Here is a 5647-nt window from a genome sequence, read left to right as displayed (position 1 = left end):
CACATGGGAGGGCATGTGATGTTTTTACTGGAGCAGATGTTTGAGGGAGGGTGTGGTGTTTGTGAAGAATATAAATATAACTCAGACAATGAGAGGAAGCTTTTGCATTGCTATGCCTTGAAATGCTTTGCTGGTCTTCAGTGGTCTTCACTGGTCTTCAGTGGTCTTCACTGGTCTTTGCTGCTCTTCACATCATAGAGAGAAACACAACAAAGAACTTCTTGTGGTATTCCAGCTGTTTCTTGCTGCTTCTGCAGATTCATACCTATTTAGCGGACCATTACGGTTAACCAGATCGAGCTGCTGCTACTGTTTGCCATTGGACTGAACTACTATTATCCTGACAACAAAATTGCAATCACCTCCAAAGAACTACATCTAAACAGGTCCATAGCCCCCTTGCCCTATTAAACATCTTTACCCTGCCTTTGGTCAGTGGGCTAGAAAGGAGGTTGAAACATTTCAAAACCTTGAGTAAAATAAGTTTTTAAAACTCTAAGCTTACGCAGGATCCTAGCTCAGGGAAAGGTGCCGGTCATAGTGGGTGGCTCTTCCCACATCATTTAACCTAATTTAGAACATTGTCTGCAGTTATCCCAGAGGATCCCTAGGTAATTCTAGATCTGCCAAGTTTGTAATCAGCATTCACCATCACAGAAGCCTGCTCCAAGGTGAATTCCAGTGTCCCTACACTTAGGATCCTGTCCTTACCCTTCCAGGATGAAATCAACTACAGTATTTACTTTCGAAAGAAATTGGACCATTTTTATGAAAATAAAAATGAAAAATTGAGGAGAACTTTGGGCCTATTTCTGTGGTTTTCTCTGACTCCAAGGCTTTGCTTGGGGGTAGCAAGTTGTTTGCCACAACGAGCCATTTAGTAAGTGGTTGAATTCCCTCATTTAAGGCCTAGCTTCACTACTCCCTGGCTGAGAGACCCTGGACCATGATTACTCTTCTAATTCCCCATTTCCTTAGCTGCATGACGAGATCTTTTTGTTAGTTGTCCATACTGGATGACGTTAGTTTCCTACTCAACAGCACAACTATTCCTAGGTCCTAGTTCCTACCTACAGTGAAATGCCACTGACGAAGTCATCCTACCATAATGTAAGAACATTGTTAAGAAAATCTTGATCCCTTCCACTTTCTTGGGGTGGGGGGGGGGAGTTGTCACGAAGAATGTCACTACTGAGACTGTATAAGCTATCATGCCACCATGAAGAAAACCAACTCAAAGATAAACTCGTACAGCATATCTGAACAAAAGAACACAAACCATCCAGGTCTTAAACAGTGTCAGATGATAAATATATAATCTTGTTCCTGTTCAAGTTATAAATTCTTATTTTTTTTTTAAGTTATAGAGTCTTATACTACCAGAGACAAGGCATATCAATCATCCTTAACTGATGGTTTCTAGTTGTAGATATAAACACTATCTTAGGTAATACACTCCTGTGGGGAACTAAGAATTCGAAGTGACCCTGGCTCACAGGAAGCCCTAGGTACATGGTCATCATTATTAACCAGGGGACTCTTCCAGGTCAGTGATGAGGTTGTCCTGCATGTGACTCAGGCTAACGCACATAACTGTGGAGAATAAATTCCTAAAAGGAAGAGACCTTATCTGAGTGAAAATTCCTTAATTTCTACCATCATCCAGCCCAACAGCAAAGCCTCCATGATGAATAATCAGAATAGTAGTCTTATTATCACACTGCAAACACAGTAAATCTGTACCTATCAAATGGTACCAGAATACCTCTGGAACTACACTCGTTTATTAAAAGAATAATTTTAGGCAAACTAAAATCAGAGACTTTAAAGTGGCAACCAGAACCCAGTTGCACATGGTTGCCATGAGTGGCCCAATCATCTAAACTGTTTGATTTATTTGGAGGATGTTAATTTACATTTGTTCTTTTCATTCATCACTATCCCTTTATTACCAAACATTATGACTGTGAACTATACATTTCACCTTACATATGGGCCACATAACTTTCTTGGATACCTAATTAATAAGGATTTCTCCCCCTAGACTGTAATTATAACAAAATATGGTACATTTAGCTTGATTTTCTATTTAATGCTTGAAGGTGCATAGAAAATGCAGCTTCGTGGTCCAGAGAAGGGGAAAGCTGCCATGTATAAGCTCATTCTCAAGAGAAGGTCTGGGAAACAGATGTTCTGAGAAGCAAAGGCGAGGGGAGACTCATGCAAAAGTCTCTATGAAATGATATCGATGATTAAAGGCCAGGATGTTCATTAATAGATGGAAGGAATAGGAGCGGGAACTCGAACAGTTATCAAAGAACATAAAAGACACTGCTCTTGGCTTGGCAATCTGCTGTCCTCTGGCTCATTGGCCATCCTTCTTTCTCCTTTGTGTACCCTAGCAGGTGACAGGCAACCTCTGAGAAAGGCTAAATAAGAAAGAACTGTCTCCTATGGGTAGAAAACAACATGGAAAACTTTGAAAACCCCAGTGTGGCTGACTGTGGATGTACGGGATTGTTTGTTTTCTATTGTTTCATGAAGTTATGCAGAAAAGACTGGGAGAGACTCCCCAAATCAAGTTCTACCCAGCAAACCTCCAAAATGCCTTCTTCCCTCATGCCTGCAGTCAGTTCTTGTCCCCTGCCATTGGTCAATCCCAGCCATGATCACAGTTCTTCATTTGTGTGGACAGAAACTATACTTTTAAGTTTTTCGAGTTCATTCATTTAAACATAGATGTGTATAATCCACCTTGGAATATATTTCCCTTTTATTATCATATTAATGTGGCTTATGAGAGTTGAAGTTCAGCTCAGTGGTAGAGCACTTGCCTACCATGAACAATGGCCTTGGGTTTAACCCCTAATACTGCAAAACAGAGCATAAGGGTTGGAGCTAACACAGAGACTGTCTGCCAGACATAGCTGCACACAACTATAACCACAGTGTTTCAGAGGCTGAGGCAGGAGGATCAAGAGTCCAGCTAGGACCATTAGGTCACATGAAATAAGGTCGTCTTAGATATGTGTTATCCAAATTTTAATGTACATAAAATGTGTATGTTATGAAAGTAGAAAGGGGACTGGGTGGAGGAGGCTTAAGGGAAGGAGGGACTATAGAGGATAATAGAATGTATATGACATGAGAGCAGGTAGGTCTGATAGACAGGAGGAAGGGACAGAGAGGCATCAGGAGTAATAAAATAAGTGTAATGCACACTTATGAAAATGTCACAGTGAAACCTATCCCGACTGATTGTATGCTACCTGAAAACATAAACTAAAAATTGAATTAAAAGAGAGAGAGAAAAAAAGTATTACCTCACCTAACTGGAATATCCCAATTAAGTCTTGCTTCAGGTAGTGTGTGTGTGTGTGAGCGCCCCAACAGAGGCAGCAGGAATCAGGCCTCCCTCCATTTCTTGGCCTTCCTTTTGCAGTCAGCTCTTGACATTACAAAACAAATATCTGGTTTCCATTCTCATACTGTCACACTGGACTCTCACAGCTTCCATGGCCAGAGAGAGGAATTTATGACCAGACACTAGCAAAAGACTTCCAGGCTTGTGTGTTACTGAATTCATCCAAAGTGCTGGATTACAGGGCTGTGGTACAACAGACAGTGAGTGCGTGCTCTCTCTCTCTCTCTCTCTCTCTCTCTCTCTCTCTCTCTCTCTCTACATATGTATATATGTATATATACATATATATATGTATATATATGTATATACATATATATATACATATATATGTGTGTGTGTGTGTGTGTGTGTATCCCTATCTCTGTCTCTGTCTGTTTCTTTTTCTAAGTTTAAATGAGGTGAAAATTATACCTCCAACACCATCTGATAAAAACGGAGTAAAGACTTCCTAAAGGAAAGATGAATGAGGGAAAAGAGAAAGGCATGCTAAGCAGGAGACAGCAGTGCTTCCTTCACTTAGGCTGTTTGTTCCCAATGGGTGACCTCTCACATCTCAGATGCTCAATGGCATGGGGCACTTTGGAGGGTAGGAGATAAGTGAATAGCGAGTCCTTTGTAACTAGACACATGCACATGTGGATGTGTGCTCACAGACAGGGAGCTCAGTCCAGTCCTCGTGGTAGGCTTTCCCCCTTTGGGTTCTGAAAGAGGAGAACTAGCACTCAGACTGCACAGGACAGGGGATGGATGAAAGCGTCTCTCTGTAGAGAAAAAATGTACTTACTAGACTTCGGATTGACCTATGGCACCCAGTCTGTGACTTAGATGGTTTTAATTAGAACCAACAGCCAATAAACCAAACTATTTACCTGTAAATAAAATAAGAATTGATGTTTTCACAGTGGGCATCATGTCAGTCACCATCCTCCAGAGCTGCCATACTGGAACAAAATTCACACTGATCTCTTGAGCATCTAATACATGTTCAGTAGGAAAAAAAAAACATGCAAACTGCATTAATCTAATCAAACGGATGCAGAGGAAACACATGCAGGGATAAAAGAGAAAAGGAAAAGTGACTGTGGTCCCATGCCCTAGTCATACGGCACCTCCCTGTGTCCCTCCATCAATAGAACTCAGGCTAAGCGGATCATCCACAGTGGAGTGACTTAAAATAATTGTTACTTGCCTGCTCTGTGGGCCTATTTTCTCACTTGGTTCACAGCAAATAAGGATTCTGAGAAGACAAAAAAATATATAATTTTTTTTCTATTAGCTCTGACTCCAAATATAAACATCAACTTTTTTGTTCTCTTTTTTCTCTTTTCTGACATCAGTTTGAAGGGGTGGGGGTACCTGGAGCAGGAGGCTAGTAAAACCCACTGTATTTCAATTGCAGCTTATAATGCATTGCTAATTTGACTTGCAAATGAGGAAAGCTAGAATGATCGGGTGCTTCATCTGCCCCAGTGTCTTCAGAGGACACGTAAATTAAGAAGCAGAAACTGGAAAAAGAAAATTGGCAAAGGTACATTTTTCTACTTCAACTTTCTAAGATTATACACTGTCCAAAGACCCCACAGAGAACTCTCAAAACAACAAAATTGCAGAAATATCAAACCATTCCTATCTGTTCAGCCACGGCTGCTGGGTAGTAGATGGTATTCACCTGGGGAGGGTGAAGTGTCAGTAACTCTGAAATCACAGAGTTCGTGATGAACCAAGGCCCAACTCGGAGCCATTGGTGAGGCTGCAGCTGGCAACGTTTGTCTGTGGAATTCAGCTTCCCCTATCACGTGTCTTTCCCCAGCATTACTATCTTTTAAGAAATAAGAACAAGAACTGAGCCAAAGTCAGGTTGGGTCTGCCATAAATAACTTCATGTTCAAGGCGATTTATGCAGCAGCCTAGGGAGCCAGCCAAGAGGCTGGCACACACGCCACCGAGCATGGCCCAGTGGGGAGCATTCTGCATGAAGAATGTGGCTGTTGGCACAAGTTTGCTTTCTACCTGGACCAGCCTGAATCACTGTCTCCTTGCCAGGAAACCTAGGGGACCATTGGGAGTCCTTTAAGAGAAAAGCCATATATTTCATGTGACTTGTGAATGGAAAGATGGATGCTGTCAGCAAGCTGTTTTGCTGCCAGATTGGGCATAAGAGGAGCATAATGGGAATTTAGATTATACAGAAAGACCTTTTTTCATGGACCTCATTTAGTAATA

At 41.5% G+C, this 5647-nt stretch overlaps 1 long non-coding RNA gene across 1 annotated transcript; it reads right to left on the bottom strand.

Annotated features, from left to right (window-relative positions):
* Positions 1-1358: 1358 nt before the first annotated feature.
* On the bottom strand, positions 1359-5196 carry LOC110295555. The gene is made up of 3 exons (XR_002378095.1): positions 5094-5196; positions 4294-4398; positions 1359-2451 (listed from the first exon to the last, which is right to left on the bottom strand). It is a non-coding gene; the product is annotated as an uncharacterized LOC110295555 (long non-coding RNA).
* Positions 5197-5647: the final 451 nt, after the last annotated feature.

This window comes from Mus caroli, chromosome 6 (genome assembly GCF_900094665.2).
Source record: "Mus caroli chromosome 6, CAROLI_EIJ_v1.1, whole genome shotgun sequence".
NCBI lineage: Eukaryota > Metazoa > Chordata > Mammalia > Rodentia > Muridae > Mus > Mus caroli.
The sequence above is the reverse complement of the archived record's forward strand: the minus strand, read 5'-3'. Positions and strand labels throughout refer to the sequence as shown.